This window comes from Arachis hypogaea, chromosome 18 (assembly GCF_003086295.3).
Source record: "Arachis hypogaea cultivar Tifrunner chromosome 18, arahy.Tifrunner.gnm2.J5K5, whole genome shotgun sequence".
NCBI lineage: Eukaryota > Viridiplantae > Streptophyta > Magnoliopsida > Fabales > Fabaceae > Arachis > Arachis hypogaea.
This window is the reverse complement of record NC_092053.1, coordinates 63,138,314-63,166,197: the sequence shown is the minus strand read 5'-3', so window position 1 is coordinate 63,166,197 and position 27,884 is coordinate 63,138,314. Positions and strand designations below refer to the sequence as shown.

General features: G+C 40.8%; 2 non-coding genes across 2 annotated transcripts; one reads left to right on the top strand and one right to left on the bottom strand.

Annotated features, from left to right (window-relative positions):
• Positions 1 to 3,244: 3,244 nt before the first annotated feature.
• Positions 3,245 to 3,348, bottom strand: LOC112774837 (small nucleolar RNA R71). The gene has a single exon (XR_003189296.1). It is a non-coding gene; the product is annotated as a small nucleolar RNA R71 (small nucleolar RNA).
• Positions 3,349 to 20,955: 17,607 nt separating this feature from the next.
• On the top strand, positions 20,956 to 21,059 carry LOC112774059 (small nucleolar RNA R71). The gene has a single exon (XR_003188571.1). It is a non-coding gene; the product is annotated as a small nucleolar RNA R71 (small nucleolar RNA).
• The last annotated feature ends 6,825 nt before the right edge of the window (positions 21,060 to 27,884 follow it).

The window sequence follows — 27,884 nt, the reverse complement described above, 5'->3', positions numbered from 1 at the left end:
TCCCCAAGCCAATGGACAAGCTGAAGCTACCAACAAAGTCATATTGGCCGGGTTAAAACGGAGATTACAGGATGCAAAAGGAGCTTGGGCTGAGGAACTCCCACAAGTTCTATGGGCATATCGGACAACGCCACATTCTACCACAAAGGAATTGATGCCATGGCATCTTGGCCAGTTTCACTGACCTTTTCTTTAATATTTTTAGGTTAGTTTCATGCATTTTTTTAGGAAATAAGCTAGTTTTGGGTAAATATTCACTTATGCCTTGACTCAAGCATACATTGTGCATTTTACATGATTTCATGAGGATTTTGCATAAGTTTAGTGACAAATATTATGTTGCATTACTCATGACTTGGACTAGAGCTTTGATGCACTTTGTTGCTTGATTTCAGGACCAAAAAGAAGCAAGAAAAGGGGAGGTAACTTGCAAGATTAATGAGAAAAGTGATTGCCAATAACACTCTCAAAAAAAAAGCCATCAATGCCCACGTTAGAGAGTCACGTTAACCAAGTTAACGTGAACTCTAACGTGGAGAAGAGAAGTTGAGCCAACGTTAGTGACACTCAACATTGTCACTAACGTTGGCAATTACTCATAAGTGGCCACGTTAGAAGCCACGTTAACCTAGTTAACGTGGCATCTAACGTTAAAGGGGGGAAGAGAAGCCAACGTTAGTGACACTCAACATTATCACTAACGTTGGCCTATGGTGCAAAGTACCACGTTAACTCTCACGTTAACTTGGTTAACGTGGGAACTAACGTAGAGGATGAAGAGTTGTCGACAACGTTAGTGACACTCAACATTGTCACTAACGTTGAAGCAACCACACAACCCCCACGAGTCACGTTAACTTCCACGTTAACTTGGTTAAAGTGGAAGCTAACGATGAGAAATGAAGGATGAGCCAACGTTAGTGACACTCAACATTGTCACTAACGTTGGGATGGCTAAAAGATGGCCACGTTAGAAGCCACGTTAACCTAGTTAACGTGGACTCCAACGTGAGACCTAAGGGCACATTGGAACGTTAGTGACAATGTTGAATGTCACTAACGTTCTCGAAGGATGGCAAAGGCCACGTTAGAAGCCACGTTAACCTAGTTAACGTGAGCTTTAACGTGAAGCAAGAAGGGGCACACTGGAACGTTAGTGACAATGTTGAGTGTCACTAACGTTCTCGAAGGTTGACAAGGCAACGTTAAAAGCCACGTTAACCTAGTTAACGTGGGTTTTAACATGAGGCAAAAGGGGTGCATTGGAACGTTAGTGACAATGTTAAGTGTCACTAATGTTAAAGAAAAGAACTGCTTCAAACTCAAGATCCAAAGGCCCAAGACTTGAAGAGTGAACTAGAAGCTGAGAAGAGTAGTATATATAGGAGTAGCTTTGAATTGTAAAGGAGATCTGGAGGCTGAAGAACCACTCTCTGTATTTTACTTTCTTTGCAATTTCTAGTTTTCTGATGTATTCTCCATCTTTGTTTTCATCTTCAAGAGCTATGAACAACTAAATCCCTTTCATTGGGTTAGGGAGCTCTGTTGTAATTTGATGGATCAATACTAATCTTCATTGTTCTTCTTCTATCTTTCCTCTTGATTTTACTTGAAAGCTTTCGATCTTCATCCAATTCAGTAGTTATCTTGGAAGAGAAGCTATTCAAACTTGGATCTCTTTTGAACCTTGGAAGAGGAATGAAGAGATCAAGCTAGAAATGCTTTCTCATGCTGGACCAAATTGGGTTTGGATGGGTATGTGACTGTAACCCTCTCAATACTTGGTTTGGGAAATGCATGTGGTATAATCAGTGACCATACTTCATCTCTTCTCATGAGCAATTGACCAAGGAATTGGCTATTGATCAAGATTTGAGAGATTGAATTGCAAGGAATTGCAATTCAATCACTTAAGATTGCCAAGGAGATCAATGAGTGCATTGATTGAGGAAGAGATGAAAATAAACTTGATCCGGAGAATTGCAACATCTCCTAAGCCCAATGAACTCCCCATCTCTAATCTTACCCATTCTCTTTAATTTCTGCGATTTACTTTTATGAGCAAATCCCCCATTCCAATTTACAATTCTGCAATTTATTTTCAGTCATTTACTTCCAGTCCTTTAATTCTAGCATTTACTTTTCTGTTATTTACATTCCCGCCATTTTATTTTCTGCAACTCTCAACCCAAATTCTGGAATCGCTCAACTAGAACATTCTTCTAATTAAAGTTGCTTGATCAATCAATCCCTGTGGGATTCGACCTCACTCTATTGTGAGTTTTTACTTGACGACAACTTCGGTACACTTACCGAAGGAAGATTTGTTGAGAGACAAGTTTTCCCCGCATCAAGTTTATGGCGCCGTTGCCGGGGATTGATTGTGCATCAACAATGATTAGATTGGAAGATCACTAGATTGAGCATTTTATTTTGTGAATTTCATTTTTCTGTTTGAGTGATTTACTTTTTGTTTTAGCTAAACTTCTTCCTTTCTCCATCTACTCTTTTGTTTTTCTTTGATATTTTCAATTCTGTTTGCTAACCCACTAACTGTTTGATATATTGCATCACCCACAACTAACATCAATTCTGACACAAATACTGTCTGCACCTATTTTCTCTGCTTGTACTTGTTGGTTGTATGACAGGGAGAAGAAGCGGGGCTTCAACTTTCTTTAATTCTGAACCAGAGAGAACCTTCCTTAGACTAAGGAGGGAGGCAAAAGGAAAACGTGTAGTTGGTGCTGAAGAAGAGGAGGAACAGTTTGAGGAATACTTTGAACCAAACATGGAAGAAAACATGGAAAATCATCATGAAGAAGAGACTCACAACCATGGCAGAGGAGGTGGAGCAAATCATGCTGGGGAGGATAGAAGAGTTTTGGGCTCTTACATTAATCCAAACCCAGGCAATTGTGGAAGTAGCATCCAAAAGCCAACAATCCATGCCAACAACTTTGAACTTAAACCACAGCTCATCACCCTTGTTCAGAACAACTGTTCGTTTGGAGGAGGTGTTCAAGAAGATCCCAACCAACATTTGACCACATTCCTGAGAATATATGACACAGTGAAATCTAATGGTGTTCATCCTAACGCCTATAGATTGCTCTTATTTCCCTTCTCACTTAGAGACAAGGCAGCCAAGTGGCTAGAATCCTTCCCAAGGGAGAGTTTGACAACTTGGGAGGATGTGGTGAACAAATTCTTAGCAAGATTCTACCCTCCTCAACGAATCAATAGGCTGAGAGCTGAAGTTCAAACCTTCAGGCAACAGGATGGTGAGACTCTGTATGAAGCATGGGAGAGGTTCAAAGACTTAACAAGGAGGTGTCCACCTGACATGTTCAACGAATGGATCCAGCTGCACATTTTCTATGAAGGGCTCTCTTATGAGTCAAAGAAGGCAGTAGACCATTCATCTGGAGGGTCCTTGAACAAGAAGAAGACCATTGAGGAAGCCATAGATGTTATCGAAACAGTAGCAGAAAACGACTACTTCTATGCTTCCGAAAGAGGGAACACAAGAGGAGTGATGGAGCTAAACAATGTAGACGCTCTGTTGGCCCAAAACAAGCTCATTACCCAGCAGCTGGCTGACCTCACCAAGAAGATGGAGATGAACCAAGTAGCAGCAATCTCCACTTCATCAACAACACAAGAAGCAGAAGGGAGTCAGGAGCAAGCCAACTACATTGGGAATTCACCAAGGAAAAACTATGATCCATACTCCAAGACTTACAACCCTGGATGGAGAAATCACCCGAACTTTGGGTGGGGAAGTGAGCAAGATCAAAACCAAGACCAGAGACGTTACAACTCCAACAACAATGCAGCTCACCAACAATTCACCCAGAGGACATCTCAACACCCCCACAACAACACTTCTCCACATACTTATCAATTGATGACAAGCTCTCTAAGATTGAAGCCTTACTTGAAGGAATATGCCAAGAGATTCAAGAAAATAAGGTGTTCAAAGAGAAGGTGCGAGCCAATATTAAGAACCAGGGAGAAACCATTAGGAAGATGGAATTCCAGGTGGGATATTTAGCTGAGAAGATTCCCAAACCTACTGATAGCTTCCCAAGTGACACTGAGAAAAACACCAAGGGAGAAGCAAAGAAAGTAAGATGGGAAGATTGCAAAATGGTCACTACAAGTGATCAAGAGATTGAAGACAAGCAAGGCAAAATGTGCAAACAACCTGAAGACAACTCAACAAAGGAGGAGGATAGAGATCACAAAGAACAAGAAATCTCACAACAAGAGCTGCTGAAGCTCTATGCACCATTCCCTCAACTGCTCAATGGTGCTGTGGGAAAAAGAATATACTCAAGGTTCCTAGACTTGTTTGCATCTCTGCATGTGAACATACCATTCATCAAGGCAATTCAACAAATGTCTGCATTCATCAAGTATATGAAGGAACTTCTTCCCAGGAAAAGCTCACTCAAGGGAGGGCAGACTATAGTGATGAACAAGGAATGTAGTGCCCTTATTCAACCTGAGTTGCCTACAAAAAGAAGAGACCCAGGAAGTTTTCATATCCCTTGTGCCATAGGTCAAAATATGTTCGACAGAGCACTATGCGATTTAGGGGCCAGCATCACCTTACTGCCCTTATCCCTGGTGAAGAGGCTGCAGATCAATGAGATAATGCCCATAGATGTCATTATCAGACTGGCTGACAAAACTCAAAAGCAAGCAATAGGAGTGGTGGAAAATGTGTTGCTAAAGGTTGGAAAGTACTTTCTCCCAACAGACTTTGTCATTCTAGACATGGAAGAAAGTCACACTCACCCAATCATATTGGGAAGACCTTTTCTAGCTATGGCCAGAGAACTTATCGATGTAGAGAAAGGGAGCTAATATTGAGAATCCATGATGAACGACTCAGCTTCAATGTTTTCAAACTCTCACAAGAAACAGATCAAGAGGACAAGGAACTAAGCACAAATGATAATGAGACACTGAAGGAGGAAACAAGCATTGAAGCACAGCCAGTTCGTTCTGAGACCCCCTTAACTGACAAACAAGGAAAACAGCAATTGCCACAGCTCAAGAAAAAGTTGGAGGAACCCAAACCTCTAGAGGCAGGTGAAGACAGCATCACAACTCCTTGGAGAAAAGAGGTCACCAAGGGGAAGGCAACCTCAAAAGAAACAAAGAAGAAGGTACCAAGGAGATGGAGGAACAAGAAGATCCCTACGGAAGACTTCTCTCCAGGAGATAGAGTTGTCTCAGCTTACTTCACAGATATTCCCCCTAATCTCCCTACTATGTCATCTCAATTACCTAAGGTCTTCACTATCAATAGAGTTCTTTCCCTGGAACATGTGGAGATCATTGATCCAACCAATGGATACAAGTCCACAGCAAGAGGGGAGGACTTTAAGCACTACCAACCACCGTGATGAAAGAAAAACGTTAAGCTAGTGACGCTAAAGAAGCGCTTCATGGGAGGCAACCCATGTTTTATATGCTTTCAGATGATAATGAATAAGTCAATCTTTATGATTTCAACCCAAACTTGACAAACACTTGGTGAAGTCTTTATCATGCAGTATATAGTGAAGAACAAGTTTGGTGTTCAAAGCAAACCAAGATGCATGCTAGTCTTGGAAGCTTTGAACAAAACTTTTCATCACATTGCTTCAAACTAAGTTTGGTGTCACCCCATTGTGCCACCAAAATGCATATAAGGACCCACCAATAGTTAGTTAGTTAGTTGGAATTCATAAACTAACAATCAAATCCTTTCTTTCATTTTATTCTAGCCTTAGAGTCTTGATTTTTTTTATATTAATTTCCTTATTTCAAATCTTTATAGGAAAGGAAAAGAAGCATAAAAAGGGATTGATTGGACAATTAAATGGGGGAGATTTCGCCACTTAAAGAAGAAGGGTTACACACTTGTTCTAAAGAGGGAATACGTTGGAAAATGTTGCCATGCAACATTGAAAAAAGGGACCCTTAGAAGACCGAGCAATCCCCATCATAAAGTGATGATCCTTGTCTTCTAGCCATGCATAACCCCAACCGTCCATCAAGTGACCACTTCATCAATCTACACCCTCCATTCTCTCACAACTTCTCTATATAAACAACCCTTGTCCATACCACCCTTCATTGTCATCACACACCTTCACCACTCTTCATTTCGGTACAATACACGCCCTATCCAATTATAAACATTCCTCCCCTCACTCTCCTCATTGCCATAAAACCCTAAACAACCAAAAGTCTCCACAACCTTACCACCTTCACATATTAAATTATCATTCATGGCATCTTCAAGTTCTAAGAGAAGGGAGGGGAAGGAACCCATGGAAGAACACCCATATGATGAGAAGAGATTTAGAAGCTTGCATCATGCATTGCAATACGGGTGGATGGTTGATAAGGAAATCATTTATGAGCTGGGATTTCAAGTTAAGAAGACTGAATGCCCCGAAATCACAGAGAAGGTAGAAAGGAGAAGATGGGAGCTCCTCACTGACCCGGTCACTAAGGTGAATGCAAATCTCGTAAGAGAATTTTATGCAAATGCAGTCAGGTATGATAAGAAAGATGAGTCATATACAAGCTTTGTGAGAGGAACAATGGTGGATTTTGGTCCCATGAGTGTAATGAGGGCATTGAAGCTATGGTCTATACCATTTGAAGAAGAAAGTTACCACTCAAGATTGGACAACAACCCCAATTATGACCAGCTTTTACTAGACCTTTGTGTACCAGGAGCTGACTGGGAAAGGGGTGCAGGAAATAAACCAAAGTTCATTAAGAGAACAGATCTCACTCCTGAAGCTAAGGGGTGGTTCGAGCTAGTAAGGAGGTCTATTCTCCCAGCTGCAAACAACTCGGAGGTGAATCTCGAGAGAGCAACAATGTTGCATTGTATACTCAAGGGAGGAGAAATCAAAGTTCATGAGATCATAGCTCAAGGAATTAGAAAAATGGCAGAGAAAAGCGACTCAAGAGGAACATTAGGTTACCCCAGCACCATTTACCGAATATGCAAGAAAGCTAGAGTGGTTTTTGAAGATGAAGACCCTGTTTGGATAAAGGAAGGCATTCCAATAACAGTCCGAAGGATGAATGCTGCAGCACTCTCCCTGCCTCAACGGAAGCAAAGAAAGAGGACAACTCCTCAAGTAGTTGAAGGACAAGTCTTAGAGGGACAAGCACCACAGACCTTGGACATGCACCAATTACAGGAAGCCATTGATGGCTTATCTAGACATATTTGGAAAGCCAAGGAGCACAGAAAGAGCTTCAACTACAGATGATGGGGCAGCAAGATGAGTGGCAAAGGCAAATAATGGAACATCAACTAAGCCAAGGACAACAATGGGGAGAAGCATTCAACAGGATGGAACAAAGGCAAAACGAGCAACAAGAATCCACCCAGAGGCTAATCAACATCCAAGCACATCAAGGGGCACACATACATGAGATGCATCGAAGACAAATAGAACAGGCAGAACTATTGGACGAGCAAAGGGCATTCACAAAAGGAGTTTACATGAGTCAAACAGGACATCAGATAAATACTCAAGCCAGGCTCGGCTACTTAGTGGGACAGCTGCCAATATTGCATCCAGGAATAGCCAAGTATGATGAAATGAAGGATGAATTAGCACGAAAGGAAAGACAAAGGGTGGAAGAGAGTCATGAGTCAGTGAGGAAGGCACTTGAGGATTGGAAGCAAGCAAGATTGGCACGGATGCGAGGAAATGCAAGAGGAAACAAGGAGGACAAGCAAGGAAAAAAGCGTGGACACCCACAACAGTAAAAGGTGGTGGAGTTCCTTCTTTGTTCCATCTTTCTCTGTGTTTTAAATAAGGAAGATCTTGTATGAAATAGAACTTGCTTCCATGTTATGTTTAAACCTTTTTCAAATCATGTTATTTTTAGTTTTTGGCATTGAAGAGAGTCTATGTGCACTGGTCTTTATGTCACTGCATCATTACTTCCCTTTCTTGTAAGCTTGTCCCTTTTTAAATCAAATTGAAGAAGAGAAGGATTATGTTTTTAAAAGACCGGAGTGGAGTTCATATTGTGGAAGTGCATTCATGAATCTTTGGGGTAGTCATAAGTTAGCTAAGTTGGTTCAACCACAAGGTTAGGAGGACAACTATCTATCCTGAATACTTGACTTTGGATATACCCATGAGACTGACATATGACAAGATCCTAATAAGAGAAAAGGGAAAGAATAATGGAAATGAAAAAAAAAAAAAGAAAAGAAAAAGAGTAAGCAATAAGGCTAGGCATCAATGGTTTTAAGCTTGAGGCAAGTGTCTGTGGTGCTCTTGTGTGAGGGATCTACTTGGATGAATAAGCTCTTAGGGGTGCCTTATCACTTGGTAACTTGGGTTAAATAACTCGGGATTATCAGCTGAAAGTCCACTATCAAGAGTAACCTTCACTACAGAACACTTAGTAACCCAAAGAGGTGCTGGACACCAAGGTCTCAAGAAAAGAAAACAAATAAACTAAATGCCTGTAGTGTGTATGTATGGGGGATAGGCTTGAGGGAGTAAGTCCTTAGGGGTGTCTCAACACCTAGCACCTTGAACCAACTGGTTCGGGAGTGTTGACTGAAAACTTATCTTAAAGAGTTGCCCCCTTACAGAGCACCTAGCCTAAATAACACAAACAACCCTTGTAATAACAATAAAAGGATCAATGAATAAAACTCTCATGGGATATGAACAAAGTGGGTGTTTTAGGACAGAATAAAGGTCTGAAAGCCAGTAATGGAATGAACCTAAGTTGCTATGCATGAAACCACCATAAAATCAGTAATATGACTTCCACAAGGATGACTCATTCCTCTGGATATTCCATTCATCATTCTCTTGTTCCAGTACTTACTTAGGGACAAGCAAGCTTTCAGTTTGGTGTTGTGATGCCAGGGCATCTTGGCCAGTTTCACTGACCTTTTCTTTACTGTTTTTAGGTTAGTTTCATGCATTTCTTTAGGAAATAAGCTAGTTTTGGGTAAATATTCACTTATGCCTTGACTCAAGCATACATTGTGCATTTTACATGATTTCATGAGGATTTTGCATAAGTTTAGTGACAAATATTATGTTGCATTACTCATGACTTGGACTAGAGCTTTGATGCACTTTGTTGCTTGATTTCAGGACCAAAAAGAAGCAAGAAAAGGGGAGGTAACTTGCAAGATTAATGAGAAAATAGATTGCCAATAACACTCTCAAAAAAAAGCCATCAATGCCCACGTTAGAGAGTCACGTTAACCAAGTTAACATGAACTCTAACGTGGAGAAGAGAAGTTGAGCCAACGTTAGTGACACTCAACATTGTCACTAACGTTGGCAATTACTCATAAGTGGCCACGTTAGAAGCCACGTTAACTAGTTAACGTGGCCTCTAACGTTAAAGGGGGGAAGAGAAGCCAACGTTAGTGACACTCAACATTGTCACTAACATTGGCCTATGGTGCAAAGTACCACGTTAACTCCCACGTTAACTTGGTTAACGTGGGAACTAACGTAGAGGATGAAGAGTTGTCGACAACGTTAGTGACACTCAACATTGTCACTAACGTTGAAGCAACCACACAACCCCCAAGAGTCACGTTAACTTCCACGTTAACTTGGTTAAAGTGGAAGCTAACGATGAGAAATGAAGGATGAGCCAACGTTAGTGACACTCAACATTGTCACTAACGTTGGGATGGCTAAAAGATGGCCACGTTAGAAGCCACGTTAACCTAGTTAACGTGGACTCCAACGTGAGACCTAGGGGCACATTGGAACGTTAGTGACAATGTTGAATGTCACTAACATTCTCGAAGGATGGCAAAGGCCACGTTAGAAGCCACGTTAACCTAGTTAACGTGAGCTTTAACGTGAAGCAAGAAGGGGCACACTGGAACGTTAGTGACAATGTTGAGTGTCACTAACGTTCTCGAAGGTTGACAACGCAACGTTAAAAGCCACGTTAAACTAGTTAACGTGGGTTTTAACGTGAGGCAAAAGGGGTGCATTGGAACGTTAGTGACAATGTTAAGTGTCACTAACGTTCCCGAACTTGGACTTTCACTAAATGATTAACACTCCTTACGCCCTGAGCTTAAGTCTCTGCCCACTCCACACTTTCTCTCTGCAAGTAAAGCCAAGCCCAAATAAAGAAAGGAACTGCTTCAAACTCAAGATCCAAAGGCCCAAGACTTGAAGAGTGAACTAGAAGCTGAGAAGAGTAGTATATATAGGAGTAGCTTTGAATTGTAAAGGAGATCTGGAGGCTGAAGAACCACTCTCTGTATTTTACTTTCTTTGCAATTTCTAGTTTTCTGATGTATTCTCCATCTTTGTTTTCATCTTCAAGAGCTATGAACAACTAAACCCCTTTCATTGGATTAGGGAGCTCTGTTGTAATTTGATGGATCAATACTAATCTTCATTGTTCTTCTTCTATCTTTCCTCTTGATTTTACTTGAAAGCTTTCGATCTTCATCCAATTGAGTAGTTATCTTGGAAGAGAAGCTATTCAAACTTGGATCTCTTTTGAACCTTGGAAGAGGAATGAAGAGATCAAGCTAGAAATGCTTTCTCATGCTGGACTAAATTGGGTTTGGATGGGTATGTGACTGTAACCCTCTCAATACTTGGTTTGGGAAATGCATGTGGTATAATCAGTGACCATACTTCATCTCTTCTCATGAGCAATTGACCAAGGAATTGGCTATTGATCAAGATTTGAGAGATTGAATTGCAAGGAATTGCAATTCAATCACTTAAGATTGCCAAGGAGATCAATGAGTGCATTGATTGAGGAAGAGATGAAAATAAACTTGATCCGGAGAATTGCAACATCTCCTAAGCCCAATGAACTCCCCATCTCTAATCTTACCCATTCTCTTTAATTTCTGCGATTTACTTTTATGAGCAAATCCCCCATTCCCATTTACAATTCTGCAATTTATTTTCAGTCATTTACTTCCAGTCCTTTAATTCTAGCATTTACTTTTCTGTTATTTACATTCCCGCCATTTTATTTTTTGCAACTCTCAACCCAAATTCTGGACTCGCTCAACTAGAACATTCTTCTAATTAAAGTTGCTTGATCAATCAATCCCTGTGGGATTCGACCTCACTCTATTGTGAGTTCTTACTTGACGACAACTTCGGTACACTTGCCGAAGGAAGATTTGTTGAGAGACAAGTTTTCCCCACATCAGGAATCAACCTTCCGACTAGCATACGGAGTGGAGGCAATGATCCCGGTAGAAATTGAGGAAGGGTCGCCTAGAGTAGTACACTACAATGAAGAAGCCAACTCCCAATTGCAAAGGGAAGAACTCGACCTACTCTCGGAAGTCCAGAAAAGAGCTCGGATCAGGGAAGAAGCACTAAAACGTCGAATGGCTTTGAGATATAATCAAAAAGTAGTGCCGCGAGGTTTCTCGGAAAATGACCTCACTCTAATTTGAAATAACATCGGAACAACTCGGAGAAGGAAAGATGACAGCAAACTGGAAAGGAACCTACCGAGTCATAGAAGTACTTGGGAAGGGCTACTACAGACTGTCCGAACTCGATGGACGAGAGCTTCCCAGATCGTGGCACGCCTGCAACCTAAGAAGGTACTATAGTTAGGAATGATAAAGGATCTTGGTATAAGGTACACTCTTTTTCCTGAAAAGGCTTTTTAATGAGGTACCAAGCTAAGACCTACAAACTATCCGACTTACAGGGATGAAAAACTCCCACATGTATATATTTGCACTTTTCCTTTGAATGAAATATATTTTAGATATTCTACAAATTCTCAAGACGCATTAATCTAAAGCATTCATCGTCCAATTATAAAGCAACAAATCGGCAGAAAGTGAAAAACAGATTCACAGCACGATCACGATAAAGACCAATAGAGATGAAAGCGCGATTCATCTAAAGGTCGACCAAATAAAGATAGAAACCACCTTATACAAATCGGAAAAGATGAAAGCATAATAATGCAAGAAGTTATCGAAAGTGATCCGGAAAAAGAACCTGACGAGGTCTTACGGATTGCTAAATAATAACTTAAAAGACTGGCCGACGTTAAGAAGTCGGACCAAGTCAACCCAAGTTATAAGTAAACCCTGGAAAGAGGTCTGGCCAACCCTATTAAAGAGGATTACTTAAACTTAGAAGGGCCCGACATGACAAAGTCGGCCGAAAACATAAAGTTATAGATGTAATCCCTGAAAGAGTCCTGAACAAGGTCCAAGAAAGAGGATTACAAAAATAACTTAGAAGGGCCCGACATGACAAAGTCGGCCCAAAACATAAAGTTATAGAAGTAATCCCTGAAAGAGACCTGACAAGGGTCCAAGAAAGAGGATTACAAAATAACTTAGAAAAGACCGACATGACGAAGTCGGTCTCCTACAACAAACAAGTTATAAAAGTAATCCCTGAAAGAGACCTGACAAGGGTCCAAGAAAGAGGATTACTGTTCCGAGGGTTACCTAAAACTGTAGGTCGATCTCGGATGAGATCTTCTGTACTGGTCGGAGATGACGGGTCCGGTTGGGTGGCGGCCGGAGCTGTCGTGTCCGACTTGTTGGACTGGCTGCATTGCTGATCCTTAGTCACTGGAGGGTGGGGGGTACCTACAAGAGACTCCGATGCTTAAGTTAGCATGGGTATTAAACAGGTTTTTTAGTAGAATCAGAGTATGAGTTATACCTGGGTGTTCCAGTGTATTTATAGTAGTGTGGGTGATGCGCATAAACTAGTTATGCTACGATTTAGGAAATTGCACGATCGGCAAAATTCCTTCCGGCAAGTGCACCGGTTATCGTCAAGTAAAAACTCACAATAGAGTGAGGTCGAATCCCACAAGGATTGGTTGAGTGAGCAATTCGGATTAGAAGTGTGTTCTAGTTGAGCGGAATCAAGATTTAGATGAGAATTGCGGAATGTAAAATTGGCGGGAAAAGTAAATGACAAGAAATTGAAATGGCGGAATCTTAAATTGCATGAATTAAAGAGCAGAAGCTAAATTGCTGAAATTAAAAGGGAATGGGGGTGATTGCATGAATTGAGTTGCAGAATGTAAAGAGAAAGTGGAAATCAGAAATGGGGAATTCATTGGGTGTTAGGAGATATTGAGATCTCCGAATCAAAACATGTTTATCTCTTCCTCAACCAATGCGTTCATTGAATTTTGCTTGGCAATCTTATATGATTGGATCCCAATCCCTTGGCTCACCAATTCTCTCTAAAAACAAACAAATTCCCAATCCCTTGGTTTAAATGTTCATAAGAAGAGATGATGCTCGATCACTGATTATACCACACAGTTTCATGAACCACAATTTGGTAGGATTACATGTCACAATATCCATCCAAACCCCAATCCAATTCACTGTGAGAAAGCTTCTCTAGCATGAATCCTCCATTCCTTTCCCAAGGTTCCGAAGGATTCCAATTATGGGTAGTTTCTTTCCCAAGACAACTACCCAATGGAATTAGATCGAGAAGCTTTCTAACAAAATTCAAGAGAAAAGATTGAAGAAGAAGATAAACTATTATTGATTCATTGAATTACAATAGAGCTCCCTAACCCAATGAAAGGGGTTTAGTGAGTCATAGCTCTGAATTCAACTACAAAGATATAAAAACTAGCTAAATGAAAAGGTAAAAGTTCCAGTGCCCTCTCTAACTTAAATTCTATCCTATTTATACACTTTCTATATTGAGCTTCTGTTGTGTTTCTTGGGCTTTGAGGCTTCTCCCTGCTTTCCTTTTGCCTTGGGTTTATGATCCATAATCTTGATGAGGCTGTTGATCCAAATTCTGTAACATTCATTGAGCCAACTTAGTGATAATCAAATAATGACACATGACTCAATAAATTGAAATTTCAGACTCATCAATCCTTCAGGCCCAATCCCATAAATCATGATATTCAATTGGGTTTCATACCAGAGTAAGTTTAAGTTAATGTTTGTGCTCAAATACTAACTTAAACCGCAATATTTTTGGCCCAGAAACCTTTTCCAAGAGTGGCGTTTAAGTTGCAGTTTAAGCTTAAACTGCAGCTTAAACGCCAGACACTTCCAGTGATGCCTTTTGTGGAAGCATGTTTAAGCTTCAGTTTAAGGTTAAACTGAAGCTTAAACGTGGAAATGGAAGAAGGCAGCCCTGGAGGGTAATATAGTCGAACACGTTTAAGCTTCAGTTTAAGGTTAAACTGAAGCTTAAACGTGGAAATAGAAAAGGCAGCCCTGGAGGTCGAACACGTTTAAGCTCCAGTTTAAGGTTAAACTGGAGCTTAAACGTGGAAATGGAAGAAGGCATCCTGGAGGTCGAACACGTTTAAGCTCCAGTTTAAGGTTAAACTGGAGCTTAAACGTGGAAGCTGAGAAAGGTAGCCCTGGAGGTCGAACACGTTTAAGCTCCAGTTTAAGGTTAAACTGGAGCTTAAACGTGGAAGCTTAGAAGGTAGCCCTGGAGGTGTCGAACACGTTTAAGCTCCAGTTTAAGGTTAAACTGGAGCTTAAACGTGGAAATGGAGAAAGCAACCCTGGAGGAGAAACTTGGTCGAACACGTTTAAGCTCCAGTTTAAGGTCAAACTGGAGCTTAAACGTGGAAATGGCTCCCTGGTGCCTTTCCCCTTTCTGGCGTTTAACCTCCAGTTTAAGGTTAAACTGGAGGTTAAACGTGGAACTGCCCTCCTTGGTGTCCTTCTCACTTCTGGCGTTTAACCTCCAGTTTAAGGTTAAACTGGAGGTTAAACTTCAATTCCAGCATTTCTTAGCCTTCCTGATTCTGGCGTTTAAGCTCCAGTTTAGGCTTAAACTGGAACTTAAACTCCACATGTGATATTCAAGCTTCCTTTATTGATTTTGTTGCTTCCTTGCTTAGCCTCTTCTTCCCTGAAATCATCCAAACAATTGCATCAAAGTCTTGCAAAATTTCATGAGAAATCTTCCATTCATAGCATTCAAGTAATATAACTAAAACTCATGGAATTTGCATTAAAATCATACTGTTTGGATGGTTCATTGCTTTGTTATTCATTTAACCATTCTTGGTTACTTTAAGCTCAAGAAAATGCATAAAACAACTAAAACTAACAGAAAAATGCTAGTGAAACTAGCCTAAGATGCCTTGGCATCACAACACCAAACTTAATACTTGCTTGTCCCTAAGCAAGTCCTGAGTTATTTGAGAAGAAAGTATGAAACAGAAAGCAATTACATTGGCTATATTAGCAAGCATTTGAAGTTCATCAGAAGGGTTTTATGCAGAAAGTTGCAGCATCACTTTTTCATACTTATCAGGTAGAATTATCACTTTTTCATTGCATCCATCAAACACTGCTATGGCCTCTTGTTATTCTTATGTCCTTGGCACTTTTCTCTTCTTTGTTTTTCTTTTCTTTTTCTTAGAGCTTCTTTGCTCCTTGTTTGCTTAGTGTCATGTGTTGCACAAGCCTTTGGCATTTTCTTTTTCTTATCAGTGCACTACACATATCCACTTTAGGCATTTTGGTTCACATTTCTTCTTGAGACATTGGTGCCCAGCACCTCTTTGTGTGACTAAATGTTTTGTATTTAGGTTGCTCTTGATAATGGACTTTTGGTTGATAATCCCGGGTTAGTTAACCCAAGTTACCAAGTGTTGAAACACTCCTCAGAACCTATTCATCCAAGCATATCCTTAATACATAAACACCACAGGCATTTGTCTCAGAAGTTCAAACCATTGGTGCCTAGCTTATTTTCTCAATTTTTTTGCTTTTTGGTTGCCCTTTTTCAGTGGCTTTTTCTTCTTCTTTTTCTTTCTTTTTCATGGCCAAAGACATTTATTCATCAAGATCCATAGACAGTTTTCAATTTCTATACAAAAAAATGATAATTCTACACTCTATTTCCAGTGATCTGACTTAAACAATCAAGCATGCATACCACCACTTAATTCTACTTGATTTGTCACTAATTTAGCCAAGTTACTTTTGTTCAAACTTTTCTTTTATTTTTGGAAACAGAACAAGCATGGCAAGCACTTGTTTAAGAAGGTGAAGTTATATCCAAACATCTAGGCATTCACTTTATTCAAAGCAATAAACAGACACTCATACTAAAAAAAAAACTCCACATAACACTTAAATGACTTGTGATGAAAGAAAGCTCATAAAGACAATTCACCAATTATCATTTGATTATTAAGGAACGAGACCACCTCTTATTTATTGCTTGGTTCTTCTTAATTCTTGGGATCCTGCTTCTTCTTGCTTCCTGCCTCTTTTTGACTACTTGTGCTTCCTTTGTCTTTTCTTATGAGCTTTTTCCAGAATCCAGCCTTTTTCATTGTTTCTTCCACTTCTTTTTCAAGGATCATTGCCTTGTTTATTTCTCCTTCTTTCCTCCCTTTGAAATACTCATCAAAAGCTAGGAATGCTGGGTCCATCTTGTGTAGATGTTCCCCTATGTAGTTAAGCTTCATTTGCGAACTGATGTTGTAATCAGCTTGGACTGAGTATCTTGCATTCTGTAAAGTGGTGGCTTCCTTGATTGCCAAGACATTGGCATCTTGGTGTTGGCATATGTGGCTGAAGGATTCCTGTAAATGTAAATTCTGTTCCCTTTGCAGATCCAAGAATCTTGATTCAAAGTTCCTTTGCATATCCATCATTTTTAGGTGAAAGTCCTCTTGTCTCTCCTGAGACCTCATGTATTGTTGAGACATTCCTTCCATGATTTCCTGCATTCTGCTCATATCCATGGGGTCTCTAGGAGTTCGTTGTCTTCTTTCTGGAATTGCTTGCTCTTCTTGCTCTTCTTCTCTGTCTTCTCCTTCCTGTCCTTCTTGTTCAGCTTCTTGCTCTTCTTCCGCTTGTTGCCCTTCTTCATTTCTTCTTTTTGTATGTCTTGGAGGAGTTGGGCCAAGAGTCATTCTATACGCAGTTATGGCCAATCCAGGATATAGCCAATTAGGTCTTTCATCTTCAAGTGGTACTTAGGCATCGATGCATAGTCTAATGATGGTGCTAGGGAAGTGGAGCCAGGATTCAGGGTCACTTTTCTCACTAAACTCTTGTATCTGTTCAGCAATGAGTTTATGAACTTTGATTTCCCCTCCCACCATAATGCAATGTAGCAAGATGGCTCTTTTAGGGACTATTTCTGAAGAGTTTGCAGTGGGTAGGATGGATCTCCTAACTATTGCATACCACCCTTTAGCTTCCGGTGTTAGGTCTCCCCTTCTCAAAACTCTTGGAGCCCCTCTTGTTTTTCTCACCCATTCAGCTCTGATGGCACAAAGGTCTTCAGCAATAGTTGTATAGTCAGGTTCTCCTATCATCCTTTCCTCATAACTTGCTTGGCTGAAATGTATGTTTTTCAGGCCAAGAGTTTTCATGATTGCCTTGGGGCTGAAGTCAACTTCCACCCCTCTCACATAGCTTTTGTATGTGGGTTTCTTGGTTGAGTCTTCCCTCACTGCATTTGCATAGAACTCCTTCACCAAGTTGATGTTGATTTTAGTGATTGGCTTAGTCAGGAGCTCCCACTTCCTCTTTTGATCTTCTCCCAAACACCTGGGAACTCATCCTTTTCAAGGTCAAAGGGAACCTCAGCTAGTACCCTTTTTGGTCTCATCCATTCGGCTTGAATCTCATGGAAAACTGATTTGTATCTCCTTGCATCGAATTCCCTGCTCTCCTCCATTGGTTGCTTGTCTTTTCTTCTTTTGTGGCTAGATGAGGCTGCCATTGGTTCTTTGGTTTTGGTAAGTTACAAGCTAAAGTTGACAAGGTGAAACAAGAAGTGTTGTTGGAAATGTGGTGAGGTTGTTTTCGGCAAGAGATAGTTATGCTATGATGAAGGAAAATGTGCATGAAGGAGAATTGGTGGTGTGGAACTCGTTCCCCAAGTGGTTCTTTATAGTGCCCATAAGTGAAAAATGGACGGCTAGGGTGGTTTGTGAAGGGTGGCTTGATGGTAAATATGTGAATTAGGGAGAAGGACGAATTGCTTTTCATTTTCTTGGAAGTATTCTGGGTGCATTAAGTTGTACATGTAGCTATCTTTTCTTGCAGAACTTCCTTTTCCCATGTGTTAGTTTCAAAGACTTGTGAACTTTTCTTTTTGACCAAGCACCGTACCTCCCTTTGTCTTTTTCCTCCATTTTTGTCTTTTCTTTTGTACCTGCACAAACAAACAAGTTTGCTATCATTTTTCGGTCCATGTGAATGATGAATAGTACTTGCACATGTAAATCAATGATTGACTTCATGAGCTTATAGCCGTGACTTTTGTATGTATGTACACTTATTATTGGACACCAAACTTAGTGTTTGGTAAAGTCTCCTGATGACATGAAATCCATATTGGTTGTCCTTAATGAATGTGCATAATTCTAATAAATCATAGTCACTTTGGCTCTTTGATTCTAAACAAATTTACTACCCTAAGTAATTGAAACCAAAAACATGCGAATGGTCTACTTGTCATGAATTTCGAAATCCAGAGGAACTTCTTGCTTTTCATGAACCGTGTTCACGGAGGAACACCAAACTTAATGTTTGGTTGTGCTCTTTGCATGAAAAATTGAATGCATTTTGAATAAAGTTTGGGGTGCCTTCAGGCACACCAAACTTAGAGACAAATTGTATTTTATATGCAATGTTTAGTGCACTCTTTCAGCAGTTGTCCTGAGGATTCAAGTTCATGCATAAGAAACCATGCTTTATTAGATGCAAAACAAAACAAAAAAAAAGAGTAAGGATATTAAAAACATGGGTTGCCTCCCATGAAGCGCTTCTTTAACGTCACTAGCTTGACGGTTGTCCCTTGTTAGGGTGGATTGTAGTGCTTGACGTTTTCTCCTCTCACTATGCAAACGTCCCCACTTGATTCCTTCATGACCTCTAAATGTTCCATAGAAAGAACTTTCCTGATTGTGAATACTTGAGGGAGCTAGGAAGGAATGGTTTTGAGGTCAGGTGGGATTGGCAGATAATGACTTGATATCACTTTATCTCCCGGAGAGAAACCTTCAGTGGGAATTTTCTTGTTTCTCCACCCTCTTGGCAATTTCTTTACAATGCTTCCCTTTCTCTTGAAGCTTTCTTCATTGACCCTTATGCCGGGAGGATCCTTCTGATCTGTTTCTATTGATTCTTGTGGCTTTAACTCTTGCAATTCTTGTTTGCTTTCCAAGGACTGTTTCAGAGTTTCAGCTGCCGGATTGCTTTCCTCCAGACACAGATGGCTACTCTCATCCTTAGGCTTTTCATGTTCTGGTTCAGGCTCAGATGCAGGTTTGAAAACATTGAAAATGAGCTGTTCATCATGTATTCTCAAAATTAGCTCTCCTTGTTCTACATCTATGAGTGCTCTAGCAGTGGCTAGAAATGGCCTTCCCAGAATGATAGGGTGTAGGTAGCTTTCCTCCATGTCCAAAATGACAAAGTCTGTGGGGAAGTAATAATCTCCCACTTTCACCAGCACATTCTCAACTACCCCTTCAGCTTGCTTCTGAGTTTTGTCAGCCAGTTGTATGATTACATCAGTGGATCTCACCTCATTCAGTTGTAGCCTCTTCATAAGAGTTAGAGGCATCACATTTATGCTAGCTCCTAGATCACAGAATCCTCTGTCAATTTTTGTTTCTCCTATGATGCAAGGAATATGAAAGCTTCCTGGGTCTGTTTTCTTAGAGACTGTGTCCTTCTTGATGAGGGCACTGCATTCTTTGTTCATTGTTACCATTTGTCCTCCCTTCAAAACTCTTTTCTTGCTCAACAATTCCTTTAAATACGTGATGTGTGTAGGCATTTGATGGAGAATCTCAAGAAAGGGAATATTGATATGGAGAGACTTAAATGTCTCTAAAAACCTTGAATAGGTTTTCCCTTTTTCACCTCCTCCTAACCTCTGAGGAAATGGTGCTTTTGGTTGGTATGTTTCCATCGTGCCTTTTTGCAGTTCCTTGGCTTGCTCAGTTTCACTTTCCTGCTTAGCTTCCTCCACACCTTCCTTCAAGATTTCTGGCTCCTGTTCTGAGGTCCTGATTCCTTCTTCTTCTGAGACTTCCTTCAATATGGTGATGGCCTTGCATTCTTCCCATCTCACTCTCTTTTGTTCCCCTTTAGGATTCTTTTCTGTGTCACTAGGGAACACTGCAGTTGATTTGGGGGCCTGTTGAGATAGCTCTCCTACTTGAGACTCCATCCTCTTGAGTTTTTCACCATGGTTTCTTAAGGTAGCTCTCACATCATCCCTGAAGCTTTTCAATTCGGTTATGTCTTGACTCATGGTTGCCATCATTCCTTCTATCCGGTTTAATTGATCTTGAAATTGTTGGTTCGGATTAGGTTGGGTAGGTTGATTATTTTGGCCATGATATGATGGTTGGGAGTAAGTGTTTTGTGTGGCTTGGTATGATCTTTGGTTGGAGTTTTGGTATGTGGAATTGTTATGTTGGTTGTGGTTGTAAGGTTTGTGGTTTTGTGGTTGGGTTTGTTGGTTCCCCCACCCAAAGTTTGGGTGATTTTTCCATCCTGAGTTGTAAGTGTTGGAATGTGGATCATATGATTGCCTTTGTTGGTTTCCCACATAGTTGGCCTCTTCCCAATCACCTCCTTCAATGCTTACTTCCTCTTGATCTTGTGTGTGTATTGCAGCCACTTGCTTTGTTTCTAATTGCCTGGTAAGCTCTGCTAGTTGCTTGGCAAACACCTTGTTTTGGGCTAGAATTGTATCAACATGGTTCAGCTCCATGACTCCCTTAGTGTTGTGCCTCTCTGATGCATAGTAGTACTCATTCTCAGCCACTGTCTCAATCACTTCAATGGCTTCTTCCACAGTCTTTTTCCTGTTCAATGAACCTCCTGATGAATGGTCTACAGCCTTCCTTGATTCATAAGAGAGTCCATCATAGAAAATATGCAATTGCACCCAATCATGGAACATGTCTGGTGGGCATTTCCTTGTCAAATCCTTGAATCTCTCCCATGCCTCGTAGAGAGTTTCACCATCTTGTTGTCTAAAAGTCTGAACCTCAGATCGAAGCCTATTGACCTTTTGTGGGGGGTAGAAACGTGCCAGAAACTTGCTTTCCACCTCATCCCATGTTGTTAGACTCCCCCTTGGGAATGATTCCAGCCACTTAGCTGCTTTGTCCCTAAGTGAAAATGGGAACAAAAGCAGTTTATAGGCATCTTCCTGGACTCCATTGGACTTCACAGTGTCACAAATTCTCAGAAATTTTGTGAGATGTTGGTTGGGATCTTCATTAGCACTCCCACCAAATGAACAATGATTCTCCACAAGTGATATTAGCTGTGGTTTGAGTTCAAAATTGTTGGCCTGAATGGGTGGTTTCTGAATGCTGCTACCACAATTCCCAGAGGTTGGGTTTATGTATGAACTAAGAACCCTCCTCTCAGGAATGGCATTGTTTCCATCAGCTCTCTCATGGTTGTGAACTTCTCTATCCATATTGAGATCTAAAGCTTCCTCAAAATTGTCCTCAGATTCTCCTTCAGATTCCTCTTCTCCCAGTACTCTCTTCCCTCTTGCTTCCCTTCTCAGTCTATGAAGGGTCCTCTCTGGTTCGGTATATGGAGGAGTTGATGTCTCTCCTCTCCTACTTGTCATACAAGAACACAGCACAGGCAACAAACAAGTGAAATACTCTTGGTTAATGGAAGAGTATGGTTAGAGCAATTGAGGAATTAATTCAAACAGTTAGTGAGTCAGTGAGTTAGTTGCTTGAATTTAAAGGCATAAAGAAAGAAAGCATGTAACAGAGTGCAGAAATTGAAATTCAACAAGTAACATGTACTAAATTAATCAAAACAAAAAAAAAATTCTCAATCTAGTTAACTTCCAATTTGAGAATTGTCAATCGAAAACCAATCCCCGGCAACGGCGCCATAAACTTGATGCGCATAAACTAGTTATGCTACGATTTAGGAAATTGCACGATCGGCAAAATTCCTTCCGGCAAGTGCACCGGTTATCGTCAAGTAAAAACTCACAATAGAGTGAGGTCGAATCCCACAAGGATTGGTTGAGTGAGCAATTCGGATTAGAAGTGTGTTCTAGTTGAGCGGAATCAAGATTTAGATGAGAATTGCGGAATGTAAAATTGGCGGGAAAAGTAAATGACAAGAAATTGAAATGGCGGAATCTTAAATTGCATGAATTAAAGAGCAGAAGCTAAATTGCTGAAATTAAAAGGGAATGGGGGTGATTGCATGAATTGAGTTGCAGAATGTAAAGAGAAAGTGGAAATCAGAAATGGGGAATTCATTGGGTGTTAGGAGATATTGAGATCTCCGAATCAAAACATGTTTATCTCTTCCTCAACCAATGCGTTCATTGAATTTTGCTTGGCAATCTTATATGATTGGATCCCAATCCCTTGGCTCACCAATTCTCTCTAAAAACAAACAAATTCCCAATCCCTTGGTTTAAATGTTCATAAGAAGAGATGATGCTCGATCACTGATTATACCACACAGTTTCATGAACCACAATTTGGTAGGATTACATGTCACAATATCCATCCAAACCCTAATCCAATTCACTGTGAGAAAGCTTCTCTAGCATGAATCCTCCATTCCTTTCCCAAGGTTCCGAAGGATTCCAATTATGGGTAGTTTCTTTCCCAAGACAACTACCCAATGGAATTAGATCGAGAAGCTTTCTAACAAAATTCAAGAGAAAAGATTGAAGAAGAAGATAAACTATTATTGATTCATTGAATTACAATAGAGCTCCCTAACCCAATGAAAGGGGTTTAGTGAGTCATAGCTCTGAATTCAACTACAAAGATATAAAAACTAGCTAAATGAAAAGGTAAAAGTTCCAGTGCCCTCTCTAACTTAAATTCTATCCTATTTATACACTTTCTATATTGAGCTTCTGTTGTGTTTCTTGGGCTTTGAGGCTTCTCCCTGCTTTCCTTTTGCCTTGGGTTTATGATCCATAATCTTGATGAGGCTGTTGATCCAAATTCTGTAACATTCATTGAGCCAACTTAGTGATAATCAAATAATGACACATGACTCAATAAATTGAAATTTCAGACTCATCAATCCTTCAGGCCCAATCCCATAAACCATGATATTCAATTGGGTTTCATACCAGAGTAAGTTTAAGTTAATGTTTGTGCTCAAATACTAACTTAAACCGCAATATTTTTGGCCCAGAAACCTTTTCCAAGAGTGGCGTTTAAGTTGCAGTTTAAGCTTAAACTGCAGCTTAAACGCCAGACACTTCCAGTGATGCCTTTTGTGGAAGCACGTTTAAGCTTCAGTTTAAGGTTAAACTGAAGCTTAAACGTGGAAATGGAAGAAGGCAGCCCTGGAGGGTAATATAGTCGAACACGTTTAAGCTTCAGTTTAAGGTTAAACTGAAGCTTAAACGTGGAAATAGAAAAGGTAGCCCTGGAGGTCGAACACGTTTAAGCTCCAGTTTAAGGTTAAACTGGAGCTTAAACGTGGAAATGGAAGAAGGCATCCTGGAGGTCGAACACGTTTAAGCTCCAGTTTAAGGTTAAACTGGAGCTTAAACGTGGAAGCTAAGAAAGGTAGCCCTGGAGGTCGAACACGTTTAAGCTCCAGTTTAAGGTTAAACTGGAGCTTAAACGTGGAAGCTTAGAAGGTAGCCCTGGAGGTGTCGAACACGTTTAAGCTCCAGTTTAAGGTTAAACTGGAGCTTAAACGTGGAAATGGAGAAAGCAACCCTGGAGGAGAAACTTGGTCGAACACGTTTAAGCTCCAGTTTAAGGTCAAACTGGAGCTTAAACGTGGAAATGGCTCCCTGGTGCCTTTCCCCTTTCTGGCGTTTAACCTCCAGTTTAAGGTTAAACTGGAGGTTAAACGTGGAACTGCCCTCCTTGGTGTCCTTCTCACTTCTGGCGTTTAACCTCCAGTTTAAGGTTAAACTGGAGGTTAAACTTCAATTCCAGCATTTCTTAGCCTTCCTGATTCTGGCGTTTAAGCTCCAGTTTAGGCTTAAACTGGAACTTAAACTCCACATGTGATATTCAAGCTTCCTTTATTGATTTTGTTGCTTCCTTGCTTAGCCTCTTCTTCCCTGAAATCATCCAAACAATTGCATCAAAGTCTTGCAAAATTTCATGAGAAATCTTCCATTCATAGCATTCAAGTAATATAACTAAAACTCATGGAATTTGCATTAAAATCATACTGTTTGGATGGTTCATTGCTTTGTTATTCATTTAACCATTCTTGGTTACTTTAAGCTCAAGAAAATGCATAAAACAACTAAAACTAACAGAAAAATGCTAGTGAAACTAGCCTAAGATGCCTTGGCATCAGTGGGCTGACCTTTCTAATAAGATAAGTTAGTTATCTTATCTTATATTATCTTATTTTGGGTGAAGTCAGCTTATCTTTAAGGGAAACGCCTTTATCTCTATAGGCTTAGATTGCCTTTGGATTTTGGTCGTGTTCCTCTATTTGGGCCCTTTATTGGGCTTTCCTGTCAATTTGGCCGACCTCTTTGAGAAGAGGTCTGATAGCCTGACCTGAAGAGGTCGGTCGCTTTGTCACTGAACATCTCGGGTCGAATAGCTCGACCCAGGGTGTGAACAGTGCCCCTGCTCGAGCTCGGTCTTTCTTTTTGAGGTCAAGTCTTAGACTTCAGTTCTTCTCTGGTGAAGCCAAACTCGAGCATTTGTCGACTTCTTTTTTTTGTAGAATTTTTGAATGTGGAACATTTTCCTCTGAAGGCGCGCGCTTTTATAGTAGCGTTTTGTTCTTGGGAACGTGCGAGGGTTTAATACCTTCATTAATTGGTTTTAATTGCCCCGTTTCCTTGGCTTTTATTTTGAAATTCACGATCAAAAAACGGTTTCTCTTCTTCGTCTTTCTTCGTAACTTCTCCCTTCACTCTCTCACTTTCTGTTTTCGCCTGCATTTTGCCTTTTCTTGTGCTGCAGCATCATTTGGCGATTCTCTGGGTGGTTCCATCTTTCAATCTCCTTTGAAGCTTCTTTCTTCATTCAGGTTGGTTTTTCTTCCTTTCTTTTCCTCGTCATTTTCCTGTCTGATTTTGAGAAAGTTTTGATTTTCCTTGGAGAAAGTTTAGATCTTTCTGCTTTTGCCGTGCCTGATTACTGTTGTAACGTGTATTCTAGGAGTTTCTTCATCTTTTGCATGAACCTTTTCGCCTTTCCTCTTTGTTTGATGCTTTTTTGCATGTTATCACCGTTTCTGTTTGTGCTTTTGATTTTGAAGCTTTGGAATGATGATTCTGTCTGATTCTGAAAAAGGTTGTATCTTCGATGATTTCCGCTTGGCATGTTTGATGTTGGCGATGCTCTTTGCTGATAGACTATAGGAAGATAGTGGCTTTGATGACTTTGTGTTTTCCTTTTTCGAAATGTTTGTTATTTGAGATCCTCTTTTCTTGTTTTGAGAAATGTCGGGACGTGAGCTGTAGATTTTTCCTAAAATCTTGCTTTGTTACTGCCTCCAAAGGATGCCCCAGGGCTTTGGTTTGAGTCTTGGGGTTTTCCTTTTCTGATTGTTCTTCTGTATCATATTAGTCAAGTTGTTTTGCCCCTCGTCCAAGATATTTTTTAGTAATCCAATCTTCTTTTCTTATTGTAAGATTAGTTGGCCTCATGTCTTCTCGCAATAACATTGTAGAGATGTCTTCTAAAGTTCTCGAGGGAATGTCCGATTGGCTGGACTCCCTTGTTTTAATATGTGTCTCTGTTGTGGATGCTGAGTTTTGTGTAGAGCTGAGGAAATGTCATAGGGTTTGTGGTGGTGGTGCCCGAGAGAGAGATTACGAGCTTGTGGCGCCCGATTCTGACGAGAGGGTTTGTTTTCCTACTTCTGTCGAGGGGGAGCGTCCCTTTTTCTACGCCTATGAATATTTTTTCAGCCAGTTGGTGTTCATACCCTGGGTCGAGCTACCCAACCTGGGATGATTGGCGACAAAGCGACCGACCTCTTCAGGTCAGACTATCCGACCTCTTCCTAAAAGAGCTCGGCCAAATCGACGGGAAAGCCCAAGGAAGGGCCCAACCCAAGGAATACGACCCAAAGGCCGTCCAAGCCTAGAGAGATAAGGGCGATTCCCTTGAAGATAAGGTGACCTCAACTCAAAGAAAAAGATAAGATAAGATAACTAACTTATCTTATCTAGAAAGGTCACTCTACAACCACTATAAATACACTGGAGCACCCAGGTATAACTCATACTCTGATTCTACAATAAACCTGCTTAATACCCGTGCTAACTTAAGCATCGGAGTCTCTTGCAGGTACCCCCCACCCTCCGGTGACCAAGGATCAGAAGTGCAGCCAGTCCAATAAGTCGGACACAACATCTCCGGCCGCCACCAGCCAGCCGGACACGTTATCTCCGACCAGTACAGAAGATCTCATCCGAGATCGGCCTACAGTTTCAGGTAACCCTCGGAACATTGGCGCCGTTGCTGGGGACCCTGGAAGTCATCCCATCATTATGGTGGACGACCATGATTCAAATCTAGAGGACAGAACACCGCACAAAAACGCAGACGCTACACCAAAAGATACTCCGAAATCTAACGGAGACAAAAACTTATCACATCTGGGTGTAATAGAAGCGCTTCAAGATCGTCTAAAGCAACTTGAAAAAGAAAGCCAGCATCAACGAGAAGTTGGCAAGAATCTACAAAGAGAGGTAAGGAGATGTCGAGAGCTAGAAGATAAAATCCTACAACTCGAAGCCGATCTCAAAGCAAAGGCTACCCGGACCACCCCTGAGGACAATTCGCGCAAAGATCAAGATCCATTCACTAGGGACATCATTAAAACTAAAATTCCTAAGGACTTCAAACTCCTGGATATGACTCTGTATGATGGCACTATAGATCCCAACCATCACCTCAGCAATTTCAGAAGCAGAATGTACCTCACCGACGTGTCAGACGCTGTTCGCTGCAAAGCTTTTCCAACGACCCTCACGAAGACAGCAATTAGATGGTTCGACAACTTACCTCCTAAGTCCATCTCAAGCTTTGACGACCTAGCCAAAAAATTTCTGGCCAGATTCTCCATCCAAAAAGACAAGGCCAAGCACGCCCCCAGTCTACTAGAAATCAGGCAAGGAGATCAGAAAAGTCTTCGCAACTACGTGGAGAGATTCAACAAAACATGCCTAGACATACAAAGCTTGCCAACAGAGGCCGCCATCATGGGACTCATCAATGGCCTACGAGAGGGACCTTTCAACCAATCTATATCGAAGAAATATCCCACATCTCTAAATGAGGTGCAGGAGCGAGTAGAAAAATATATCAACATGGAAGAAAACTCTCGGTTAGGAGAAACCTCAAAATCTGGATTCTCCTACCGAGACAAAGATTAAGAATCCAAAAAGAAGGAAGATCGACAAGGGAAGAAAATTAAAAAATATCATAATTACACCCCTCTTAGGGTATCCCTAGTAGATGTCTACAAAGAAGTCTGCCATACGGAAAAGATACCCCCAGCTCAACCACTCAAAGGTAAAAGAAGAGGAGGAAATCAGAATGAATACTGTGAATATCACCGAGTCCGAGGGCATTCCACCAACGAATGCTTTGACTTAAAAAACATCATAGAAAAATTAGTAAGAGAAGGAAAACTAGATCGGTTTCTGGCCACCTGAGATGATGATCAAAGAAAGAGAAGAAGGGATGAAGATGTCGGACGAATCGAGCGATCACCTCGTACGCCAGAAAGACATGTCCATATGATACATGGAGAATTTGCAGGAGGAGGAATCTCCAAATCATCCTGCCAAAGATATCTCAAAGAAGTATATCATGTTGAAGGAAAGGATGAAGCTCCCGACATCCCTACAATCACATTCACCAAAGAAGAT